The following is a 27177-nucleotide window of genomic DNA, read 5'->3' on the forward strand; positions in this document are numbered from 1 at the left end:
ATCATTTTGATAGTGGTTAACTGACTGACATGGATTCTCAATATGAAAATAATAATCAGACAAGTTTTGTAAAAGGAATGCTACCATGATTCCCATGCAGATGGGGCCATATGCAATGATGAGCCTAGATTGTAAAGAGCAAGTGTATGTAATGCAGACAGGAAATTAACAAACTTGTAAGCAGGGCTTGCAGGCTAGGATTTAGATGGAAGTGGGCTTCTCTGAATGGGGATTGGACACTGGTGGATAAACTCTTGGCACTGTGTCAAGGTGCACATCCATCTCATGGGTAGTGGACTTTTAACACCTAGAAAAACCAGGGCTCTAAGATGTTTAGTCCCTTTAACATAAGGAAAGAGAAGAAGATTTTCTGCCTTCTTGTTCCTTACTTCTGTCCTTACCCCTACTAAGCCAAGATGTTCAGTGCTATATGATGGTTCTTCCAAATCCATTTCATCCAAAGAGCCTGCAGATTTTGTGTATGTTTACAATTGTGTTTTCTGTTGGAGCCAAGATGCACACTTGAGTCTCGTCACTCCAAGTTCTCTTTCTCATAAGGATGACTAACTGATAATAGCTTAGTATGTTCTAATTTTTTGGTAGTGTTGCCAGATAAAATACAGATTTCGAGTTAAACATAAATTTCAGATAAACAGGGAAAGAATTTGCAGTAAAACTATGTCCAAAATGTTGCATGGGACAAAGTTGTACTACAAATGAATTCATTGTTTATGTGAAATTGAAAAGTCAAATTCAGTTAGGCATTTGTTACTTTTCTTTACTAGATCGAGCCACCCTATTCTTTCAGGTGCTTTGAAATGTAAGAGACTGTAGAAATTCTTGTTCTAGGAATCTAGTGCAGAAACAGAGGAGCCATGATACCCGTACAAAGGCAATCATTGGAAATATCCTCAGATATATAGGAACATATATGAATTTTCAACTAGAAAAAAAATGAAGGCATTTTAAAAACTGAAAACAGATTGCCTTCGTTTTTAGTTGCATGACGTATCTCTGGGAAGATTTTAATGAAAGAGATAACACTGGTTTCCTCCGGGAAAGAGGATTGGGTTGACAGGGGAAAGAGGTGGGAGGAGGACTCGCCACTGCATATTCCATTTTGCACAATTTAATTTTGAACCATGAGACGGTGTTGCTCGCTTAAAATATTATACTAAAATCATTTAAAAGGTAAAAAACTAAATCTTTTACAACCATGGAATACTATGAGAAAGACATTTAGTGAATTCTGGTCTTGGACATGGGGGCTGCATGACGGTTTATTGATGGACGGGGGCTTTCCAGCACAAAGGATCATTAGTAAGGCTGGTCCTGCTGGATGTTGGTTGGAGCACAAGGACCACTCCCTTAGGAGTGATGTACATACAGCAGTCAAAGACACTGGATCTGCTGAGACAATCCTAATTTCAAATACTCAGTTCCATGTGGCCATAAATACCCAAGTGTTTATCAGACTAACAGTCCTGAATTTTGTTCAGAAAGTCTAGTCTCTGTTGAAGTAAGTCAAGAGCCAGGTAGGAAGCAGAGTGTGTTGAGGGACACAAAACTAGGTTGATGGAAAAAGAAGTGAAAGGAAGGGAACATCAAGTCCAACCTCGGTGCCGTGAATGAAAAAAACAGTTTATAAACAGGGTAAAGAGGCACACGCCAATTGTGTTGCCACTGTGTGAGGTGGAAGGAACTTCCGGTTCTTGCCTACCTGCCAGAGCCCTCGTGGAATGTCTCCCCACCCCCACTCTACCCAGACCCACGTGCCCTCTGCCCCTCCGCCACTGCAGAATGTTTAGATTCAAACCTGCCCCTCCTTCACTTGGATCCTGAGCGTCTGCTGAAGCAGGTCACTCTCTGGGTCCTGGTCTTGACTTTTCTCATTGAGGCTACCAGGCAGCAGTAGTCCGTGCCCAAGCCTGCAGGATGGCTTCAGAAGGAGGTAAGCCTATAGGCTGGGGGTGTGTTCTCAGAGACCCTGCCATCCCTCACATCCTTCGGGTTCACACGTGACACTTCACGGTGGGCACACAGTTGGACTGAAGTAGAGGGAGAGGAGAGCACTGGACACACGAGGACATTTCACCTGGGGAGACTGGGGAGCCTGAAGAAACCCGAGACTGCACTGGGGAGGAGGGGTCATTGGAGGTGGATCAAGAGGAATTGCCCTGGCTATGGAGAAAGGATGGCAGCAGGCAGGTTGATTCTTTCTAGAAGGGAGACAAGCCACTTTGAAACGTGTGTGTAAGGATGTGTGTGATGTCCTGGTGGTGACACAGGGAGGGTCATGAGGAAAGCCTAGACCTGTCTTGTGTTCCTGAGGCACCTGAAGCTTGCCTCACCATATCTTTCTAAGGCATTTGAACAGGAGCATACTGTATCTAAGGGGGCCGTGGGGAGAGATGGTCTTGGTGAGAAAACTGTTCAGTGGGGCTGTGTGTGGCCACACCTGCAGTGAAGTGTCCTCTCCGAGAGCTAGGCAGGAGGTTACTCTAACTGCCACAGCCCACACCTCGTCCACTCCTCCCAGCCCAGAGCTCACTTCTCAGTTCAGGTAACTGTTGCTTTGGATTCAACAGGGGATGGGCAACCGTGTAACTTCAGCCAAGAGAGGGCTCAGATTCCTGAGTTGCTCTGAATTGTTCTTGCTTTTGTGGAATCGCAGTACTTCAGACCTACTTCATCTCGTCCCATATCTCATGGTGGACTCTCAGGCTGCCTTGAGAGGAAGAGTTTGTTCATATTTCCTGTCACTCCTTCATGGACAGGGGACAGATGTGGAGTGGGGTTGTTATGGGTGGATTGTCTGTGAAGGCTGCTTCCTCTTTTAAAGGGGGAAGGAGTGTAGCCCAGGGGCAGGAAGACGATCTTCTGTGTTATTATTAAACGTCCTATGACACCTGTTCTAATTATTAGGTGCACCGTGGTGTGTACCTTGTTCTCCTGAACAAGGATGTGTTCCAGACAACTTGATCGCCACGGCACCTGGCTTATGCCTGCTTCTTAGATTGTCTTTCCATTATTGGGAGCTGGAAGGGGAAGGACCACAGGCGGTCTGTACTCCCACGACCAATGTAACATGACAATTCTTTGGCCCTTGTTTAATCCTCTGCAGCCTTCACTGGCTGTGAAATGACAGAATCTAAGGGACACGCACCTACTTCTCAGACCCCCCCAACCCGCGCCCCCTCCTAGGAACAGAACTCCTGAGTGATGACAGTGACTCTGGGCACTGGGGAGGGGGTGGCAAGACCTGGCCCATGTTACATGTCTGCTGTGGGTTGTTCCGAGATGCAGGTGCATTCTGGGCCAGTGTTAAGGGTTTGTATCAAGATTCCATTAGAGAGATATTTTCCAGCATTTTGTTTTGTTTTGCGAGGCTAGGAAAGAAAGAGGGGATTTATACTGAGCATCAGGAAAAGGAGGACTGAGGAGGAGGTGGGGCCCCAATATTTTACACAGTGCCTGTCCACAAAGGGCCTTTGGGGGCCTAGAACTTACCTTGGAGAAGGTCCCTACCTGCTAGTACGCCGGCTGAGGGGCATTTCTCACAGAGCGGATGTCCACCCAGTTCCAGGTCTTGGGAGACAGCCTGTGAGGCTTAGGTGCCAGGGGGTGCCTTAGGGAGGCTCTCCAAGTCAGTGCTTGCTGAGGCGATTTCTTCTCGGCAGACAGGGGTCAGGGACCTTGGTGGATGGGCACGGGGTCACCAGTGGAATAATTCTCAACTGGAGGTCAGGGCATGAAAATCACTTGAAGACATTTGCACGCTGCACAGTTTCCCTTGTCCAAGTGTCCCTCACCTGTGGAGATGTACACTCTGATGCCACAGAAAGCCTCGGTCCCACTTGCCCATTCTCCTCCTCCATTCACTCCTTTCCTTTGCCTCCACAGCATGGCCAGTGCTGGGAACGGATGTGACCATGAACCCCGGTGCCTCCTTGTCTACTTTCACGGCAGTGCCCTTCCCTCCACCCACTCCTGGCGCCCAGCACCGGCCACCCTGGCAGCAGCACCTGCCACGTCCCCTCACCCCAGCATTCCCTCCTGGCAGCAGCCTGCTGCTGCCAGCTTTCCCCAGGACGCCTTTGGTGGCTAATGGTGGCCGTGGCCCCAGTGCCCCTGGGGCTTGCAACCTCACTGTCCAAGTCAGGTCACAAGGGAGGCCAGTGGAGGCCCCCCAGACTCAGACCTTTGTCGTTACTCAGGCCCCCCTCAACTGGAGCGCTCCAGGGGCCCTCAGCAGGAGTGCTGCATGTCCTGCACCCGAATTCATAGCAACCCCTGTGATGGGGACCGTTGTGACTGCTCCAGCTGTTGGAGTTAGTCAGGCTGGCAAGGGAGGCTGGACCCCAGGCTTTCCTCCTCAAGCGCCACCACCAGCTGCCCAGCTGGCCCCTATCATTCGCCCAGTGAACTCTGGGCCATGGCCACATGGCACTTCCAGGGAGGGCCGCCTGGCCACCAACCAGTCCAACGCCTCGCACGATGGCTCCTCTAAACCTCAGAGCGTGTACAGTAACTTCTGACGTTGGCAACACCTCAAGCCCCTGGCCCGGAGACACTTTCACCGGAGTCCTGATGCAGAAGCTTTTTCCTGCTTTCTCATGTGAGTGCACGCTCAGGGGGTCCTGAGCTTGTGGGAGCTTTTAGATAAAGAGGAACTGGGGATAGACTCGCACATTAGGTTTCTAGGGATACTGGAAGGAAGGTGTGAGGGCGATGTCCATGCTATGAGAGGGCACATTGTCGGTCACATGGGTGGGCCTGCCAGTCCGTGACATCAGGACTGAAATGTGCCCTATCTCAACTGGCCCCACCACCCTGTGAGTCTGGCCAGCTTGCTCTTCCATGATTCTCATGGTAATATGGACTGAAGACTTGCAGTCAGAGAGGGTCGTGGTGTAAGGTGAGGAGCCAAGGAGTGGATGCCGCACTCTCCTGTGGTGCCGTGTCCTTCATACAGGACTTGAGCGTACATGGCCAGGGGAGGTCACTTCAGAGGAGGGGGAGGAGCGCGGGGCCCAGGAGGGCGCTTTATGCATGCCTCCACTTCGTTGTGGAGAATTCCACGAGGAACAGGCTGATGGTAGAGCTCTCCTAAGGGCGTGGGCTCTCTCCCACTAGACTTGTGAGCCTGGCAGGCATTTCCATCCTAAACCTCCGGTCCCTCGTAAAAAGGGGACAATTACACTTCACTCAGAGGACTGTGCAGAAGACGCCTTGGGCTAATCTATGAAGTGTTAGCAGATTGCTTGGCACATGCCACGCCTCATTGATGATGGTGATTTTTATGATGAAAATGCAGCCTGGAAGAGGAAAAGAGCTCCCCAAGGCACAATGTCCCAGCTCTAGCCTGGGAGTGGGTGGTCATCCTTGAGTGAGTGTGCGGCAGTGACAGCAGTGGCCGGGAAGGCTTGTCTTTGCCCTCCCAGACGCCCGCCTCTCACCCTCCTATCGCTCAGTCATGCTGTGTTGAGTGATGTGTGGTCCACATTGTCGGGTGGGGTCAGGCAGGTGGGGGCTGGGCTGTGCCCAGAGACTGACCCCGAGGGCTTACAGCCCAGTGCTTCGATCCCTGGCCCGCCTGAATCCCTACATGCCGCTGGAGGAGGGACTGTGGAGGGCCGTGCAGGAATGGCGGCGCATAAGCAACCTTGACCAGATGATCTACTACAAGATGGCCGAAAAGTGAGTCAGCGTCCTGGGCCCAAGGGCTGCGTGGAAGGTGAGGCGAGTGGGTGAGGGCAGGGTCTGGCCGTGGGGGTGCTCATCAGAGAGGACAGAGGAGAAGGGCTGTCACCCAGCACAGGGTCCCCGCAGCCCAGGGGCCCTACTGTCCCCCAGAAACCCCTCCCTCACCTTGAGAGTTTGAGACTTCTGTCCTTCCTCCACCAGGAGCTCTGCCTTCCCCTGATTTTGACCTACCCTTGCCTTGACATGAAGGTCTCAGGACGGGGCAGGGTGAAGCTGTGAGTCCAGTAGGGGTCCAACTCCGGCCATATGGGCTGGGCCGGGGAAAGAGCTCCACCCGCCAGCCTGCTGCTTCCTTAGTGGTGGGTGGCTGGCGGCCACTGACATAGATTTGGGACCCCCTCTCCTTATGAAAAGTGGCCTAAGTGGGTACCCTGGAATCCCTGAAGAAGCTGGGGAAGCCAGCTGTCGTCAGCCCAAGGGTCTCCGGCCCTTTCAGTGTTTGCTCCATGGTAATCCCCTTGGTTTAAGAAACAAAACCAAACAAACGAGTGCCTCTCAGAGGAAAGGAAGGCCTCTCCTCTAAGCTCAGCATCCACATCGTCCAGCCTCTCCTGGGCCCTGTCTCCAGGTTTATCTTCCAGGACTCTCATTCCCAGCCCAGGGTCCTGGATTCGGGCAAGGACCCCTGTGGGGAACACATGCCTGTTCCAGCCTCTGGCTGTCAGCCCTTCATGTGGTTCTGGATGGGGATGGGGGGCATGAGGAGGGTGCCCCCTGGGTCAGCCATGTGTCCCGTTGACCTGGTTCAATTCAGCGACCTGGGTCTATGCTGTTGAATGCCCTCCAGTGCTGGTGAGGCAGGAAGGGTTCCAGATCTTGTTATCACTTCCAGGAGCAGCTCTCTGCTGTGGACAGCACCTCACAGGGCCTTGACGGCCCCAAGGCACATCTTCTCCCAGTGCCTCATTCTTGGCTGCCTTTGTTGGGCTCCAGAACCCAGGCCTTTTTCTCAGAGTGGCCTGTGCCTCCGTCACCCACCAGGTTCATGGAATTTGCGGCCGAGGAGGAGATGCACATTCAGCATTTGCAGTGGATGCAGTGCGCGCAGCACCTGCCTCCTCCAGCCCCACCGAAGCTGGATGCTCGGGGGCCTCCAGCCCCGAAAGTGAGCCTTCAGCCAGGCACCCAGCTTCCCACTGGAGCTGAAGGCACAGGTAACAGGGGCCTAGGGTTGGCCACTGTCCCCATGTGGATCCTTTTCCTTCAAGACAGGGGCATTGGTCTTTCAACCAAAACAGCCACCGAGGCGGGGGTGGGGGGGGTGGGGTCTCAGCTGCCCTTTGTCACTACGGGGTATTGACTTGGTCAGTTTTGTAACTCCTCTCACACCTCCCTGTCAAAGGACCCCACACGAAGTCTGCCTAAGTAGTGGGCTTGAAGGGGAGACCCCTAGAAAATTGGAGGTTCCCCACTTCCTTACTTGTGACTCTCTTAGATGACCCCCTTACCTCCCCTCTCCAACTGTGCATGAGGCTTCAGATGGTCCTGACCCCTCCCACACCCACATCAATGTCCCCCAAACAATGCCCTCACCAACGTGCGCTCGGTGGTCAGGAGGTGGACCGGGAGTCCCTCACCTTCCTTCCCTTCCTCCTGCTCTGCCTCAGCCTCTGCTCCCAGGATGTCCGGCCCCAGGGCCCAGCCCTTGCACCCGAAGCCACACAGATCCCAGCGGACCCCGGAGCCCAAGGCGCCCAAGGAGATTCCCCCTGAGGCTGTGAGGGAGTATGTGGACATCATGGAGGCGCTGGTGGGGCCCGTCCACTCAGCCACTGGCGAATCAGATGCAGAATGTGGAAAGGACAGAAATGAGCTGAAGCAGGAAGAGGACGGCACCTACTTGGACCCGGGTCTCTTGAGCTACATTGACAAGCTGTGTTCTCAGGAAGACTTTGTCACCATGGTAGGCTGGGTCTGGAACCTGGGGTCTACAAGATGCCAGGGCATGGAACTCTCAGCACCCAAGATCTGGGTTCTGCTCAGGCCGATGGGATTTAAGCTCAGCTCCTTGTTCCTGACCCTGGTGTTAGGGGAGGTTTACGCAGATGTATGTGTGTATATGTTTGTGTCTGTGTGTATGCCTTTGTGTGTCTGTGTATGTGCATCTCTATATGTGCTCTTTTGTGTGTGACTGTGTATGTGCATGTTTGTGTGTGTGTGTGTGTGTGTGTGTGTGTGTGTGCTGACCATCCCCGCCTTGTGGAGGAGAGTGGGGGTGGGTCTCTGCTTTTCACTTTCCCTCCTGGTCTTCTTGTGTCACAGGCCACTCCTGGCCAAGGATGCTCACAGCCTCTTCTTTCTGTCCGAGGTGGAGGCAGTCATTCACCCTCGATTCCTGGCAGAATTGCTTTCCCCAGACCCACAGCTGGATCTCTTGGCCCTTGCTGAGGAGCTGGAGCAGGAGGAAGGACTCAACCCTAAAGAAGTGAGCCAGGGGACGGAGAGGGACAATCAGGGGGCCAGGGGACTCCAGAGGAGGGGGGACCCCAGGGGATCCAGGGGACAGGGGAAACCAGGTGGCCCAGGGGAGCCAGAGGAGGGAGGGATCGCAGGTAGAACAGGGGAGACAAGGGACACCCAGGAAGACCAGGGCACGGAGGGACCCCAGTGAGCAGGGGAGAGCTAGGGCCCCAGAGCAGGAGGCCCACATGGCTCTGTCTGTCCCTTCCCTGCCTCGGAGGCCTGGCATGGGGAAGGGCCCTCTCTGGGGTGGGTGCAGCGCAGGGTGATAGGAAGGAGAGGATGGGGAGCCGGGAGCGGAGGGAAGGACACAGCTGGGAATAAGGTGCAGGAGGACGGCAGGAATGCCACCGTGTCTGGATTTGGTCTAGTCCTGGGGTCACCCGTCCCCTCCTCCCCCCCAGGGCCATTGTCCCACTGCCCAGTGCTCCTCCTCTCACACGTGCGCGTGGAGCCGTCACTGTCCTCCTCCCTCCTACCAGCTGGTGCAGAAACGACTCCTGGCCTTGAAAGAGGACGAGGGTGGGCCGGCAGCCCCGAGCCACAGTGCACCCGGAATGGGCTCAAGTCCATCTGAGTCCCACGCCGGCCAAGGTGCCCAGAGGCACGACCAAGACCGCCATCGAGGGGTCAGTGATGAAGCCTGCCCACCAGAGATTGATTTTGAGGCTCTTCATAGGCCCATCCGAACAGACACTGGCCCGTTCGTGCCCAAAGTGTTTGTTCCCTCTCGAGGACGTCAGGAGGTCTCTCCATTCCGGGCTGGACGGCCCTCCCCTCCCCAGGGTCAAAGGCGCACTGGCCCTCTACTGGGACCCAGGGATGCGTCTGTTCTCAGAGAGGCGTCTCCTGTTCGGGAGGCCCGAGGGCCCAGGGACGCGTCCAGTGAGGATGAGGAGGAGCTCCCCAGCCTGGCCTTCCTCTTTGCCTCTCCGCAGAGCCTGCTGCCTTGCTGGCTGTCCCAGAGTCCTGCCCCTGCCTCAGGCCTGGCCTCCCCTGGAGGTTGGGGGGCCCAGAGTGCTCCCCAGGCCCCCTCCCCTCAGAGAAGAGACCCCAGCCCAGCTCCACCAGCCGCTCCCAAGTCGAGGAAGCGGGCTCTGTGTGGGCGCCCAGCCACTGCTGAGAAGCTGCCCATCCCCGGGGCTGGCCACGGGGTCTCTGCGAGGCCAGCCTTGGCTCTGGGCCTGGCTTGCCCCTCACAGCCGAGAAAGAGAAAGCGTGACCCTTTTGTCACAGGGAAGAGGAGGAAGAGGAAGAGGAAGCACTGCAGCCAGTAGGGAACAGCCGGGCCGGCCCTCCAGGGCGAGCCCCCCAGGGCGGCCCCCAGGGGAGCCTAGGGGCTCCTCCTCACCCCAGAGCTGATCCTGGAGGATGTGGGGGGAAGGGAGGGAGGGCAGGACCAGCAGGGCGGGGAGGGGAAGTGCGATTGTGGGGCGTTAGGGAGGTGGGGGAGGTGGGTGTGGGCAGGACCTTTGGAGTGATATATGTAAATTGTGAATAAAGATAGTTTTCGTGGGAAATGCTCTCAGGCCACTGTCATCTTCTTCGTGTGGAGCTGCTCCGCAGAGAGCGATCCTGAGAGGAAGGAAGGGTGAGGGAGGTCACAGGAGCTATGGATCTACAGGTGGCCAAACCTTTCCTCCACATAGACAAGGACTCCTCAGGCTGCCCCTGGGAACGCACAGCTCTCACTTTCCCCACGGACCCACTCATCATCCCCTTCTCTAAAGCCTGCTTGGCTAGGGGCCTTCTGGGGCATCTGTACCATCTTCTGCATCCCTGAACCGTCTGGGGAGGGAGAGCTGCTTTTGTGCCTCTCAGCCCTCTGGACACTAACCAGTTTCTAGGACGGAGCCTGGAGACGGCCCTTGTCTTTATGGAGCTGCTCTCTGCTTCCCTGAAGTGGCCCGGCGATGGCGCTGGGGTGACCCTCCGCTCATCCAGGGTTTCCTGTGTGGGTGGCCTGACGAGAGAGGAAAAGTCTTGGCCATGGGGACAGGACTGTCTGCCTCGTCATAGCGGGAGCGTTCTCTAGTCCCACTGGGATTATTGCAATGTGGAGAGTGGTTGAGGCAGCTACCTCTTAATCCCAGTGAGGATGCAACGAGGGGAATGGGCGCGGGGAAATTCATGGGGCACCCGTTACAGGTGTGTCTAAGGGAAACGACAGTTGGGTCCCTTTGTGGAACTTGTGGGATTTCTATGCAGCAGCATCTCGTTCAACTGAGGGAGGAGGACCCATCTGGCTGTGGCTGTGGGGACTGGCCTTAGGGGCCTAGGGGTGTGCAAAGACACCCCAGAACTACTGTCCCTTCCCTTTCCACCCATGGCTGGACATGTGTGTGTATTGGTATCAACACTGATTTGTATTCCCATAGAAAACAGTTCCTCCTGACAAACTATGACCGTGTTTCACAAGAACAGCTTGCTCACAGGGGCAGCAGGGGTGGGGGAGAGGTGTCTGCGGCCCCAGATCTGGGTGGGAGCTGGGATCCATGCTGAGGAGTGTGGAGGCCTCAGTCACCGTCCTGCGGTTGCCGGCAGAGACTTTGAATCATCAGAGCAGGGGAAATGACCCGCTCATAAGGGTGAGACGAGCAAACAATGAGGGGCAGGGAGCAGACCCCTGCTGTCTCCCTGAACTGCCCCCCCTCGCAGCCTGCTTAGCCCCCGTCATGGCCTGTGCTGGCCCACCTCTGAAGCCCCTTCCTCCTAAAGCACTCAGATGCTCTGATCTTTTGTAGACCTGCCCTGGGCCTCACCCCACTTCCCTGCTGGCCAAAGGCTCTTCTCCAGGTTCTGAGTTCTGATTCCTTCCCCAGGACCCAGGCAGGGGTTAGGACAACAGGGACTCCCTGAACATGACCCCTACACCATCAGCATGCAAAACTGGGGCCGCAGGCTTCCACAGGTGGCATGGCTCTCTGCTGGACCCTGCAAAGAGCTTGGAGAAGAAAGGGGCTCATGTCTCTCCACCTCCACTAATCTGTAGGTCAGCCTCACAGGTCCTCCTCTGTCCAGGTGGGCAGCACATATGTGCTCCCAGCCCTCCTTGACCCTTTGTGAAAGAAAGTTTTTGCAGCTCAGTAGTCTATTAGTCAAGGTGTCTCAGGGCTTGTTCCTTTTGAAGCCCTACAGGAGAATCTGTTTCCTTTCCCTTTCTGTCTTCTAGAGGCTGCCTGCATTCCTTGGAATTAGTCCCTTCTTCCATCTTCAAAGTGCATCACTTTAATCTCTGCTTCCCTCATCACATGGTCTCTCCAACTCTGACTCTTCCTGTGTCCCTCCTATACAAATCTTTGTGTTTATATATAGCCCACCCAGAAAATTTATGATAATCTCTTCATCTCAAGAGTTTTTACTTAGTCACAGCTGCAAAGTCCTTTTTTCCATACAAGGTGACATTCACTTATTGTCATAGGAGGGGTTAAACACGGACCTTTTTGGGGAACCGTAATTTACCCTACTAGAAGAAATCCACAAGAATACCTACCATCAGAATCCACATGAATAACAGACTATGACCAAGTGGAATTTATTCCAGGGATGCAAGCCTGGTTCAATGGTAAAAAATCATCAATGTAATCTACCATATTGAGTCTAAAGGAACACATACTGTCACACCAATTAATACAGAAAAGGCAGTTAACGAAATTCAACACCCATTCATATTAAAAACGCTCAGAAAACTAGGAATAGAAGGTCACTACCTCAACCTAATAAAGAACATCTACAAAAAACCTACTTCTAACATCACATGAAATGGTCAAAGAATGAATGTTTTTCCCTGAGTTCAAAAACAAGGTTAGAATGTCCACTCTCATCTCTTAGTTTTCAATGTAGTACTTTAGATTCTAGTTAGTGTAGTGCAGCAAGAAAAGGAAAACAGAGGCATACATGTTAGAAAAGAAGAAATATAATTGTCATTATTTACAGATGACATAATTGTCTACATAGAAAATTCCAAGGAATGTATAAGAAAACTCATAATAAATTATAATAAATTGCTGTAGCAGGATCTCAGAATATAAGATCTATACGTAAACATTAATACACAACGTTGATCATATTTCCATATACTAGTAACAAACTGAACAATTGAAAACCAAAATTTAAAACATAGTAAATAGGTTCCAGTTCAAGGTGGCAACATAGGAAGATCCTGAACCCACCTCCTCCCACAAACGCACCAAATCTACAGCTACATATGGAAAACTTTCCTCTGAAAAAAACTAAAAGATGGTGGAGCAACCCCTTCACATCAGGAAAACCAGAGGGAAACCACATCAAAACAGGTAGGGAAGGCTGAGACACAATTTTTCCATAAATCCCATCCCTGGTGTGGAGACACACAATCAGGAAGGAGCTCAAAACCTGGAGCTTCTCCCTGAGAGGTGAAGGGTTTGGACCCCACATTGGGCACTCCAACTTTTAAGGCTGGCACCTGAGAGATAGACCCCCAAAACATCTGACTTTGAAGACCAACAAGGCACATCCCATGAGACCCACAGGGCTGTGGTGGACTGAGGAACAGCTCTTAAAGGGCCTGTGCACAGACTCACCTGCCCCAGGGCCAAGTGCAGAAGCAGCCCTTTGAAAAGCACTCTGACTTTTTGTGAAAGAGACTCACTTCCCAATTTTAAAGCATTAATCTGAGGAACAGGGGCCTGCTGGAATACTCCCCAGGGACAGAGGCTGGCGGGTGCCATCTTCCTGCTCTCTCTCTGCCTTGATAAAGCTGAAAGGTGCCATCTTTTTCCCCCTTTTTCCTTTCCTGCAGGTGACAACTTTGTGCTCCAGCCAGCTGGCTCCTTCTTCCCTGCTCTTCCTCTGTCTTGCTATATATATATATTTTTTTTCTTCTTCTTCTTTTTCTTTTTTTCTTTTCCCTTTTCCCCTTTATTCAGATGGTGTCATCTTTTCACTCTTCCCACTGCCTCACTCCAGCCAGTAAGCATCATCTTCACACTTTCCTTCTGATGTGCTCCAGAGAGCCAGAATCTCCAAGACGGGAGATCCCACTTTTGCGGCCTCCACTCAGGGGATGCTCCTTGATCACCTGGCTCTGGAGGCCAGGAGGGATCTCTTTTCTGCATCCCATGGGACTGTAACAATTGGAGAGACAGTTCTTGGCAGGATACCACCCCCAGGATGTACCACTACACATCAGACTGAGACACAGTCCCAGCCTTTACATGAAAAAGGCCTATTTGCTAGTAGGGACAAGACTTAAGAGCAGGCTTCAGGTTCAGCACACATCTAGAGGCTACAGATGTGCTCTCAAGGAAGGTAGGCTGGGGGTACCATCTTTCCACCCTCACTCTGCCTTACTACAGTTCACTGGTATCTCCCAGAATGGAGCTTGTACACTTATCTGAAGCCCTGTTTTCTTGTGACTGCTCCCCAGGGAATATCTTCAGATTGCTTGCTTCTGGGGCCCAGCAAGGCTTACACTTGCTATCTCACAGGACTGAATATATTTGCATTCTTTAAAAGCTGTTACCAAATTGTCTGGCTTCCTATCAACCTGAATCTAGGTGCTGACTGAGATCCTCCAGTTTGGGATGCTCACTGGTCTTGGCACACCCTCAACTGCTGGGAGGGTGTGCCAAGTCTATTAAAAATAAACTGCTTAGACAATCACAAAGGTTTGCGAGGCAACCAAGAGTAGACAGCGTTAAATGACAAGGTTCATCTGTCATACAGCTCTTCAAGACTGGGAGATGTGACTATTTCACTTAATGCGTAGAAACCAACACAGAGAGTCAAGCAAAATGAAGAACGAGAGGACTATACTCCAAAAAAAGAACAAGATAAAACCTCAGGAAAAAATCTTAATGAAATGAACATAAGTAATTTACTTGATAAAGAGTTCAAAGTTATGGTCATAAAAGTGCTCACTGAACTCAGAAGGAAAATGGATGAAAACAGTGAGAACTTCAACAAAGAAACAGAAGATATAAGAAAGTTCCAAATAGAAGTCACAGAACTGGAGACCGCAATAATTGAACTTAGAAATACAGTAGATGAAGCACAAGAAAGAATAGGTGAACTCAAAGACAGGTCAGAGGAACTCATCCAATCAGAGAATAAGGAAGAAAAAAGAATGAAAATAATTAATATAGCTTAAGGGATTTATGGCACATCAAATGGAATAACATTCACCTTATAGGAACTCCAGAAGGAGAAGAGAAAAAGGGGCAGAAAACATTTGTAGAAATAATATCTGAAAACTGTTCCTAACCTGGGGAAAGAAACAGACATCCAGATACAGGAAGCCCAGAGAGCTCCAAAGCAGATCAACCTAAAGAGATCCATACCAAGAAATATTAAAATTAAAATGTCAAAGTCAAAGATAACAAGGGAATCTTAAAATCACCAAGAGAAATACAACTTGTTACATACAAAAGAACTTCCATAAGACTATCATCAGATTTTTTAGCAGATATGTTACAACTCAGAAGGGAGTGGCACAATATATTCAAAGTGCTGAAAGAAAAATCTTTCCAACCAAGAATACTTCACCCAGCAAATACTTCACCCAGTTATATTCAGAACTGAAGGAGAGATAAAAGAGTTTTCCAGATGACTAAACGTTAAAGGAGTTCATCACCACTAACTCAGCCTTACAAGAATTGTTAAAAGAACTTCTTTAAGCTGAAAAGAAAGGGCGCTAATTAGTAACAAGAAAACTCATGAAAGTATAAATCTCACCAGTAAAGGTAAGTGTGTATAGTAAAGGTAGTGGATTAATGAATTATAAAGCTGTAAGAAGGTTAAAAGACAAAACTCGTAAAAAGACTTATAATTAAAATAATTAGTTAAGGGATATACAACATAAAAACATGTAAAATATGTCATCAAAAACATAAAATGTGAGGAGGGAGGAGTAAAAACTTTGACCTATAGAATGCATTCAAACTTAAGTTGTTATCAACTTAAAATAGACTGTTAAAAATATAAGTTGTTATATGTGAGCTTCATGGTAACCACCAAGCAAAAACCTAGAGTAGATGCACAAAAGATAACAAGAAAGGAATCTAAACATACAACTAAAGAAAGTCATTAAGCCGCTAAGGAAGAGAGCAAGAGAAGAAAGGAACAGAGAAATCACAAAATAGCCAGGAAACAATTAACAAGATGGCAATAAATACATACTTATCAATAATTATTTTAAATGTAAATGGACTAAAGGCTTTAATCAAAAGACATAGGGTGGCTGAATGGATTAAAAAAGAAGACCCATCTATATGTGGCCTATAAGAAACTCACTTCAGAGCTAAAGACACACACAGACTGAAATTGAAGGGATGGAAAAAGATATTCCATGCAAATGGAAACCAAAAGAAAGCTGGGGTAGCTATCTATAATTATATCAGAAAAAATAAACTTTAAAACAAGAGACAAAGAAGGACATTACATATGGATAAAAGGGTCAATCCAATAAGAGTATATAACATTTGTAAATATTTATGCATCCAACATAGGAGCACCTAAATAAATAAAGCAAATATTAATAGGCCTCAAAGGAAAAATAGCAATACCATGATAGTACGGGACTTGAGTATCGTACTTACATCAACAGATATATCATCCACACAGAAAATCAATAAAGAAAGATTGGCTTTAAATGACATGTTAGATCAGATGGATTTAACATATATATATAACATTCCATCCAAAAGCAACAGAATATACATTCTTCTCAAGTACACATGGAACATTCTCCAGGATAGATCATATGTAAAGCTAAAACCAAATCTTAACAAATTGAAGAAGATTTAAATTATATCAAGCTCCTTTTCTGACTACAATAGTATGAAACTAGAAATTGATTACAAAAAGAAAAGTGGAAAATTCACAAACACGTGGAGAGTAAACAACAAATTCCACAATACAGTAAAATGGTCATCTAACATGATCCAGTGAGATTTATTCCTAGGATGCAAGGATGGTTCAATATCTGCAAATCAATCAATGTGATATACCACATTAACAACTTGAAGAATGAAAATCATATGCTCCTCTCAATAGATGCAGAAAGACTTTTGAGAAAACTCAACATCAATTTATTATAAAAACTCTCAATGAAGTGGGTATAGAGGGAGCATACCTCAACATAATAAAGACCATATATGACAAGCCCACAAATAACATCATATTCAACAGTGAAAAGCTGAAAGCTTTTCCTCTAAGATCAGAAACAAGACAAAGACGACCACTAAAGTCCTAGCCAGGGCAATTATGCAAGGAAAAGAAATAAAAGGCATCCAAACTGGGAAGAAAGAAGTAAAACTGCTACTATTTGCAGATGACATGACACAATATATAGAAAACCCTAAAGACTCCATCGAAAAACTGTCAGAACTAATAAATGAATTGAGTAAATTTGCAGGATATAAAATCATTATACAGAAGTATGTCACATTTCTACACACTAATAACAAACTAACCAAAAGAGAAGTTAAGAAAACAATCCCATTTACAATTGTATCATAAAGAATAAAATAAGAATAAATTTAACCAAGGAAGTGAAAGACCTGTACACTGAAACTATAAGACATTGATGAAATAAATTGAAGAAGACACAAAGATACCCCATGCTCATGTATTGGAAGAATTGATATTATTAAAATGTCCATACTCCTCAAACAATCTACAGATTCAATAAAACTCAATCAAAATTCCAGTGACATTTTTCACAGAAACAGAACAAACAATTCTAAAATTTGTATGGAACCACAAAAGGCCCTGAAAATCTTGAGAAAGAAGAAGAAAGCTGGAAAATGCATGCTCCCTGATTTCAAACTATATTTCAAAGCTATAGTAATCAAAACAGTATAGTATTGGTATAAAGGGAGACACATATCAATGAAAAAGATAGAGAGCCCAGAAATAAACCCATTCATATATGGTCAATGAATTTACAACAAAGGAGCCAAGAGTATACAATAGATAAAGGACAGTCTCTTCAATAAATGGTGTTAGGAAAACTGGACAGCCACATACAAAAAATGAAACTGGACCAGTATCTTACACCATACACAAATTCAACTCAAAATGGATTAAAGACTTGAATGTAAGACCTGAAACCATAAAAACTCCTAGAATAAAACATAGGCAGTAAGCTCCTTAACATCAATCTTGTCAATGATTTTTGTTTTTTCTTTTTGGGATTTGACACCAAAAGCAAAGGCAACTAAAGCAAAAATAAACAAGTGGAAGTACATCAAACTAAATAGCTTCTGCACAGCAAAGGAAACCATCAATAGAGTGAAAAGGCAACCTAGTGAATAGGAGAAAATATTTGCAAATCATCTATCCAATAAGGGGTTAATATCCAAAGCATGTAAAGAATTCATACAACTCAAAAACAAACAAAAAAATTCCAATTAAAAAATAAGCAGAGGATCTGAAAAGACATTGTCCAGAGACGATATACAATTGGTTAACAGGTACACAAAAAGATGCTCAACATCATTAGTCATCAAGAAATTGCAAATCAAAACCACAATGAGGTATCACCTTATACCTGTTAGAATGGCTATTATCAAAAGCGAAGAAATAATAAGTGTTAGCAAGGATAGGGAGAAAAGGGAAACTTTGTGCACTGCTTGTGGGAATGTAAATTTGTGTAGCCATTATGGAAAACAGCATGGAGTTTCCTCAAAAATTAAAAATAGAACTACCATATAATTCAGCAATTCCACTTCTGGATATTTAGCCAAAGAAAATAAAAACGCTAACTTGAAAAGATATATGCAACCCTATGTTCATTGCAGCATTATTTACAATAGTCGAACTATGGAAACAACCAAAATGTCCAGTGATGAATAAATGGATAAAGAAAATGTGAGATATATATATATATGTGTGTGTGTGTGTATGTATATAGATATATATGTGTGTGTGTGTGTGTATATATATATATATATATATATATTTAAATATATAATGGAATATTATTCAGTCATAAAGAAGAATAAAATCTTGCCACTTGTGACAGCATGGATAGACCTTGAGGGTGTTATGCTAAGCAAAATAAGTCACACACAGAAAAACAAATACTGTATGATCTCACATATATGGAATAATGAAAAACAAACAAAACAGACTCACAGATACAGGGAACAGTTTGGTGGTTGCTGGAAGTGGGGCGTGAGGAAGGTGGGCAAAAAGGCTGAAGGTAGTCAAAACATACAAACTTCCAGTTATAAAATAAATATTATAAATCATGTGGATGTAATGTAAAACACGGCAACTCTAGTTAAAAATACTGTACTGCATATTTGAAAGTTTCTAAGAGAATAGATCTTAAAAGTTCTTATCACAAGAAAAAAATTGTAACAATATATGATGGTGGATGTTAACTAGACTTATTGTGGTCGTAATTTTGCAACATATAGAAATATTGAATCATTATGTTGTCCACTTGAAACTAATATAATGTTGTATGTCAGTTATACCTCAGTTTAAGAAAAATAAAAAGTGCTACAAATAAATATAAATAAATAAATGTATACAATAACTGCCTTCAAAATGAGATGTTTAATATAAATGTTTTAAAAATGTAGATCTGTATAATGAAACCTACAAAACTTTGATGAAAACAATTAAGCAAGTGGTAAAAAGAAAAGTACAGAGGCATATTATTTTCATGGATTGGAAGACTCAATATGGTAAAATATTAATTCTTCCCAAATTGATCTGTAGGTTTAAATGCAATTCCTATCAACTCCCAACAGGTTTTTTTTTGTCACAATAGACAAGCTTATTCTAAAACTTATATCAAAAGTTAAAGGAAGAAAGATGGCAGCAAAATGATGGTCTAGGAAGTTTCAAACTCTCGTTTCCCTACAGAAACATTCAAAAAAAAACCGATCAGAAGCTTCTAAACCAACTCTGTAAGAGCTCTGGAAAACCATCAAAGGTTTCCACAACCAAGCAAATGCCCAATTGGAGAAAATCATCGCCAAAGAGATAGGAAAGTTTTGTGGCCATTTACCTACTCTTGTTCCACTCCTCCCAACATAACAGTGGTCTTAGTCTTGAGCCAGCAGCAGCCTGGTTTCCAGTTCTCCAATTCCAACTGGTTGGAGCAGAGTAGACCTTATTTACAAATTATTGTGTACCACTATTCCAACCTGTCAGGGGGAAAACCGAAAGCCTGAAAGCCTGAAGCAAGATGCTCTTGTCTGTTTTGCATAACACAGAACACAGAAAAATGGCAGGTGCTACTTGTAAAGCTACAAGGCAACTGTAAATGAACAGATGCCTGGGTCAAGAGATTCTGGGTGGAGAAATATAATAGACCATTTAAAGCCCAAGGTAGAAGCTGGAAGTGAGACTATTTGGGAAATTAGGACTTTCAAAGCAGCCTGTATGCAGGGGAATTTAGAAAGCCACACGCAGGGCCAGGCATGACATGCTCAGAAAAGTCCTGAGAAGACCTCAAGCTTTCACCTCAGGCTAATCCCTAGGCTCAGAGCAAGCCTAGCTAAGTGGTGAACAAGGACCCCAGCACAGAGCCAATCTGCCGTAATTGGTGGTGGCTGTTCCCTCTTTTTACATGTTTTTATTTATTATTTCAGCTCCTAGACTTCAAGGAAATCTCCATCAGAAAAAAAGCTGGGGGGCTGGAGTCAACGTGGCAGAGTAGGAGGATGCAGAGTTGGCATCTCCTCACAACTAGGACACCTACCAGGTGTTGGTGGGGGACCTCGGACACCTAAGAGGACTGGAGGAACCCCTGAGTGACCCAGTAGGACATGGGGGAGGGAAGGGGAAGGAGAAGTGGAGGCCAGATGGGACTGGTGCCCCTGAGGGGCAGCTGGAGGAGGGGAGGGATTCCCATGCACAGAGGGGCCCATTCACAACGAGGGGAACAACAGGGACAGGGAGAGACCCTCAGGGGATTGGAGGACCAGAAGGAAATGCGGCCTGCATTTCCCCCCACCCAGTGGGCCTCAGGGAGCCTGCAGATCCCAGGCCTGATGCTCCACACGACAAGGCCCCTTCTGGTCGCACTGAGCCTAGGTCCAGCACCCCCCCCACCCCACCCAGGGCCTTTTCCTTTCCCATGTTAGGGAAGTTTTCAACTATAATCTCTGCAATATTTTCTCAGACCCTTTCCTTTTCTCTTCTTCTGGGACCAGTATAATTAGAATGTTGGTACGTTTCGTGTTGTCCCAGATGTCTCTAAGATTGTCTTCAATTCTTTTCATCCTTTTTTCTTTATTCTGCTCCTCAGGAGTTATTTCCACCATTTTGTCTTCCAGATCACTTATTCGTTCTTCTGCCTCAGTTATTCTGTTACTGATTCCTTCTAGTGTATTTTTCACTTCAGTTATTGTGTTGTTCATCTCTGTTTGTTTGTTCTTTAGTTCTTCTAGATCTTTGTTGAACATTTCTTGTATCTTCTCAATCCATACCTCTAGTCTATTTCCACGATTCTGGATCATCTTTACTATCATTACTCTGAATTCTTTTTCAGGTAGATTGCCTATTTCCTCTTCATTTATTTGGTCTTGTAAGCTTTTACCTTGCTCCTTCTTCTGTGACATATTTTGTTGCTGTCACTTTTTTTTTTTTTTTAATGAGTGGGATTTTGTTCCTCTGTTATTGATTGTTTGGCCTGAGGCTTCCAACACTGGAGTTTGTAAGCTGTTGGGTAGAGCTGGGTCTTGGTGCTGAGATGAGGACCTCTGGGAGACCGCACTCTGATGACTATTCCACGGGGTCTGAGCTTCTCTGTTAGTCCAGTGGTTTGGACTCAGAGCTCCCACTGCAGGAGCTTTGCCCTGACCCCCGGCTCGTGAACAAAGATCCCACCTTTGCGGTTCTTTTGTGAATAAGGACACTCCAAACCTAAAAGGTCATTATTTTCTGCTGGGTTCTGCCTCCACTGGGTTCCACCTCTGCTGGGTTCTGCTGGAGCAAACTATCTTTTAATAGTTTTGGTGAATTTAGCATATGACTTCAATTTTGGTGAATTTAGCATATGACTTCAATTCCTCTCCATTCCCCAAACACAGACTCACTCCCTCTGCTCATCTCAAGAGAAGTCTGCAGACCTTTTGTGCTGCCCATCAGGTCTGGCCCCACCCCCTGTCCCTTTGGACTCACCACACCACACATGGGCCCATGCTCCAGGAACCTAGGGTGGCCTGCTCTCTGCTCCTTTTGTTTTAATTTGCATCAGATGTCAGAGGATGGTGCTTTTGGTTGCCCTACAACTCTCTTGGGGGGTGCTTCCTTGTCTAATTTCATTTAATCTTTACAATAAGCCCACAAGTTTAGAAATCACTTGATTGCAAGTGACCACAATCTCATGCACACTATCTGAAGCCAAAAGCAGAGGGGTTTCCTAGGAGACAAAGTGACAGAGATAGCCTCCCCATGCTTGGAGTAGCAGAATGATGTCTCAGACCTAAAGGTACCCTCTCTGTACCTTCAGAGCTGCCTGAAGCACCATCTCTACTTCTCAGAGCAGCTGTCACTTCCTCCTGGTTCCACGTGTTCCCTTTACTTGCTCATGACCCCAGCAGGACAGTCCCTAAATTGCAGCCTTCACTCCAGGAGTTCCCTAACCTTCTGGTTCTGACCATCTCGGTCCTGGTATCTCTGGTTCTTGATTTTGGTGTCTCTAATGTGTTCAGCCTAAATAAGGTCACACTTCCTCTGAATACATGTGCCCTGATCAAGTCATCTGTGTCTGGAGTAGAGGGAGAAGTGTTTCATGTTAAGAATAGGGAATGTGTTAGTGACAGCTGAATTTTCTAAGGAATGAGAAGCACCAAGAGGTAAGTGTGTAGGAGGAAAATATAAGTTCTGTTCAGCCAGTGAGGTAGATAGTGCATTTATTCTTAGTTTATAGGTACAGAGACAGACTTAGAAGGTTCAGTAGCCAACCCAAAGCCACGACACAATGGCTTAGCCTTCATAGAGACCAAGAATGTATGTGTATACATGTGATTTAGGGAAATGGAGATTTAGGTGTGTTTAGTGTACAATACGTATATATGATATATATCTATATATGTATTCTATCTCTAAGGCTTTCTTTGGTCTACCTGGATATGCAGATAGGCAGAAGGGCTCAGGGGCTGCAGAGAACTGAGTGCTGCATGCAAGTACAGGGAGAGAATTTCATGGATATGTTTCTTCTTGAAGGGAAAGTATGTTCAATGCATTTGACATTGGCCAATTGCATGTGGTTCTAGAAAGGAAAACAGGCTGGACAGCATAGTGACTATGAGCCTGGGTTGGAAGCCTGATACTGCCCTGGGCCAGCTCTGTGACTTCAGAAAATAATACCTAATGTCTGTTTGCATCTATTTCCTCAAGTGAGCATGAGTAACATAATGCCTAGACCACAAAGATTGTTAATGCAGACTAAACAAAGTAATATTTGCAAAGTACTTAGAACCTTGCCCAGCACATAGTAAGCACCATAAGTGTATGCTGAAGAAAACCAGAGCAAAAGATATCTTTCCTTCTCTCTTTGTCTCAGGAGAGATTCATCTTCTCTTTCTGTCTCATTTAATGTTTGAAGTTCATCCTACAATCTTACAAATAACTTTTTAACCTGAATCCCTCTTCCTAGTCACAATAACCCTTTGATTTAACATTCTTACTGGGAACTATAATAGAAAACGTTTTTGCATTGGGATAGGTATATTATTTTTCGTGTACTACCTCTTTATTACATTTTGTTTCTATTATTCAGAAGTCAACATGAGTAGACTGAGAAAGAAAGTTCTTGTCTACTATCCAAAAGTAGCTTAGAACTGAATTGTGTTCCATGTCTAGTGAACATCTCAATAACTCAATAACCTTATTAAGCCAATCTTTTGTTTTTTTTGTTTTGTTTTGTTTTTAAACATCTTTATTGGAGTATAATTGTTTTCATTGTTGTGTTAGTTGCTGTTGTATAACAAAACGAATCAGCTATACTTATACATATATCCCCATATATCCTCCCTCTTGTGTCTCCTTCCCACCCTTCCGATCCCACCCCTCTATGTGGTCACAAAGCACGGAGCTGATCTCCCTGTGCTATGCAGCTGCTTCCCACTAGCTATCTATTTTACGTTTCGTAGTGTATATAAGTCCATGCCACTCTCTCATTTCATCCCAGCTTACCCTTCCCACTCCCTGTGTCCTCAAGTCCATTCTCTACATCTGCGTCTTTATTCCTGTCCTGCTCCTAGGTTGTTCAGAACCATTTTTTTTAAAATTAGATTCCATATATATGTGTTAGCATACGGTATTTGTTTTTCTCCTTCTGACTTACTTCACTCTGTATGACAGACTCTAGGTCCATACACCTCACTATAAATAACTCAATTTCATTTCTTTTTATGGTTGAGTAATATTCCATTGTATATATGTGCCACATCTTCTTTATGCATTCATCTGTCGATGGACACTTAGGATGCTTCCATGTCCTGGCTATTGTAAATAGAGCTGCAGTGAACACTGTGGTCCATGAATCTTTTTGAATTATGGTTTTCTCAGGGTATATGCCCAGCAGTGGGATTGCTGAGTCGTATGGTAGTTCTATCTTTAGTTTAGTTTTTTTTTCAACATCTTTATCGGCGTATAATTGCTTTACAATGGTGTGTTAGTTTCTGCTTTATAACAAAGTGAATCAGTTATACATAAACATATGTTCCCATATCTCTTCCCTCTTGCATCTCCCTCCCTCCCACCCTCCCTATCCCACCCCTCTAGATGGTCACAAACCACCTAGCTGATCTCCCTGTGCTATGCGGCTAGTTCCCACTAGCTATCTATTTTACGTTTGGTAGTGTATATATGTCCATGCCACTCTCTCACTTTGTCACAGCTTACCCTTCCCCCTCCCCATATCCTCATGTCCATTCTCTAGTAGGTCTGTGTCTTTATTCCCGTCTTACCCCTAGGTTCTTCAAGACCTTTTTTTTTTTTTTTTCTCTTAGATTCCATATATATATGTTAGCATACGGTACTTGTTTTTCTCTTTCTGACTTACTTCACTCTGTATGACAGACTCTCGGTCCATCCACCTCACCACAAATAACCCAATTTTGTTTCCTGTTATGGCTGAGTAATATTCCATTGTGTATATGTGCCACATCTTCTTTATCCATTCATCTGTTGATGGACGCTTAGGTTGCTTCCATGTCCTGGCTATTGTAAATAGAGCTGCAATGAACATTTTGGTACATGACCCTTTTTGAATTGTGGTTTTCTCAGGTTATATGCCCAGTAGTGGGATTGCTGGGTCGTATGGTAGTTCTATTTTTAGTTTTTTAAGGAACCTCCATACTGTTCTCCATAGTGGCTGTATCAATTTATATTCCCACCAACAGTGCAAGAGGGTTCCCTTTTCTCCACACCCCCTCCAGCATTTATTGTTTGTAGATTTTTTGATGATGGCCATTCTGACTGGTGCGAAATGATATCTCATTGTAGTCTTGATATGCATTTCTCTAATGATTAATGATGTTGAGCATTCTTTCATGTGTCTGTTGGCAATCTGTATATCTTCTTTGGAGAAATGTCTATTTAGGTTTTCTGCCCATTTTTGGATTGGGTTGTTCGTTTTTTTGTTATTGAGCTGCATGAGTTATTTGTAAATTTTGGAGATGAATCCTTTGTCAGTTGCTTCATTTGCAAATATTTTCTCCCATTCTGAGGGTTGTCTTTTGGTCTTGTTTATGGTTTCCTTTGCTGTGCAAAAGCTTTTAACTTTCATTAGGTCCCATTTGTTTATTTTTGTTTTTATTTCCATTTCTCTAGGGGCTGGGTCAAAAAAGATCTTGTTGTCGTTTATGTCATAGAGTGTTCTGCCTATGTTTTCCTCTAAGAGTTTGATAGTGTCTGGCCTTACATTTAGGTCTTTAATCCATTTTGAGTTTATTTTTGTGTAGGGTGCTAGGGAGTGTTGGAATTTCATACTTTTACATGTACCTGTCCAGTTTTCCCAGCACCACTTATTGAAGAGGCTGTCTTTTCTCCACTGTATATGCTTGCCTCCTTTATCAGAGATAAGGTGACCATATGTGCGTGGGTTTATCTCTGGGCTTTCTATCCTGTTCCATTGATCTATGTTTCTGTTTATGTGCCAGTACCATACTGTCTTGATTACTGTAGCTTTGTAGTATAGTCTGAAGTCAGGGAGCCTGATTCCTCCAACTCCGTTTTTCGTTCTCAAGATTGCTTTGGCTATTCGGGGTCTTTTGTGTTTCCATACAAATTGTGAAATTTTTTGTTCTAGTTCTGTGAAAAATGTCAGTGGTAGTTTGATAGGGATTGCATTGAATCTGTAGATTGCTTTGGGTAGTAGAGTCATTTTCACAATGTTGATTCTTCCAATCCAAGAACATGGTATATCTCTCCATCTATTTGTATCATCTTTAATTTCTTTCAGCAGTGTCTTATAATTTTCTGCATACAGGTCTTTTGTCTCCTTAGGTAGGTTTATTCCTAGATACTTTATTCTTTTTGTTGCAGTGGTAAATGGGAGTGTTTTCTTAATTTCACTTTCAGATTTTTCATCACTAGTGTATAAGAATGCCAGAGATTACTGTGCATTAATTTTGTATCCTGCTACTTTACCAAATTCATTGATTAGCTCTTGTAGTTTTCTGGTAGTATCTTTAGGATTCTCTCTGTATAGTATCATGTCATCTGCAAACAGGGACATGTTTACTTCTTCTTTTCTGATTTGGATTTCTTTTTCTTCTCTGATTGCTGTGGCTAAAACTTCCAAAGTTATGTTGAATAATAGTGGTGAGAGTGGGCAAACTTGTCTTGTTCGTGATCTTAGTGGAAATGGTTTCAGTTTTTCACCATTGAGGACAATGTTGGCTGTGGGTTTGTCATATATGGCCTTTATTATGTTGAGAAAAGTTCCCTCTATGGCTACTTTCTGTAGGGTTTTTATCATAAATGGGTGTTGAATTTTGTCAAAAGCTTTCTCTGCATCTATTGAGATGATCATATGGTTTTTCTCCTTCAGTTTGTTAGTATGGTGTATCACGTCGATTGATTTGCGTATATTGAGGAATCCTTGCATTTCTGAAATAAACCCCACTTGATTATGGTGTATGATCCTTTTAAAGTGCTGTTGGATTCTGTTTGCTAGTATTTTGCTGAGGATTTTGCATCTATGTTCATCACTGATATTGGCCTGTAGTTTTCTTTCTTTGTGACATCTTTGTCTGGTTTTGGTATCAGGGTGATGGTGGTCTCGTAGAATGAGTTTGGGAGTGTTCCTCCCTATGCTATATTTTGGAAGAATTTGAGAAGGATAGGCGTTAACTCTTCTCTAAATGTTTGATAAAATTTGCCTGTGAAGCCATCTGGTCCTGGGCTTTTGTTTGTTGGAAGATTTTTAATCACAGTTTCAATTTCAGTGCCTGTGATTGGTCTGTTCATATTTTCTATTTCTTCCTGGTTCAGTCTCGGCAGGTTGTGCATTTCTAAGAATTTGTCCATTTCTTCCAGGTTGTCCATTTTATTGGCATAGAGTTCCTTGTAGTAATCTCTCATGATCCTTTGTATTTCTGCAGTGTCAGTTGTTACTTCTCCTTTTTCATTTCTAATTCTATTGATTTGAGTCTTCTCCCTTTTTCTCTTGATGCGTCTGGCTAATGGTTTATCAATTTTGTTTATCTTCTCAAAGAACCAGCTTTTTGTTTTATTGATCTTTGCTATCATTTCCTTCATTTCTTTTTCATTTATTTCTGATCTGATCTTTATGATTTCTTTCCTTCTGCTAACTTGGGGTTTTTTTTTTTGTTCTTCTTTCTCTAATTGCTTTAGGTGCAAGGTTAGGTTGTTCATTTGAGATGTTTCCTGTTTCTTAAGGTAGGATTGTATTGCTGTAAACTTCCCATTAGAACTGCTTTTGCTGCATCCCATAGGTTTTGGGTCGTCGTGTCTCCATTGTCATTTGTTTCT

At 45.3% G+C, this 27177-nt stretch overlaps 1 pseudogene; it reads left to right on the forward strand.

The window, feature by feature from the left end:
* The first annotated feature begins 1935 nt into the window (after nucleotides 1-1935).
* LOC132368034 (NUT family member 2G-like) lies at nucleotides 1936-14356 on the forward strand (annotated as a pseudogene).
* Nucleotides 14357-27177: the final 12821 nt, after the last annotated feature.

The sequence above is a fragment of the Balaenoptera ricei genome, chromosome 6, assembly GCF_028023285.1.
Source record: "Balaenoptera ricei isolate mBalRic1 chromosome 6, mBalRic1.hap2, whole genome shotgun sequence".
NCBI classification, from domain to species: domain Eukaryota; kingdom Metazoa; phylum Chordata; class Mammalia; order Artiodactyla; family Balaenopteridae; genus Balaenoptera; species Balaenoptera ricei.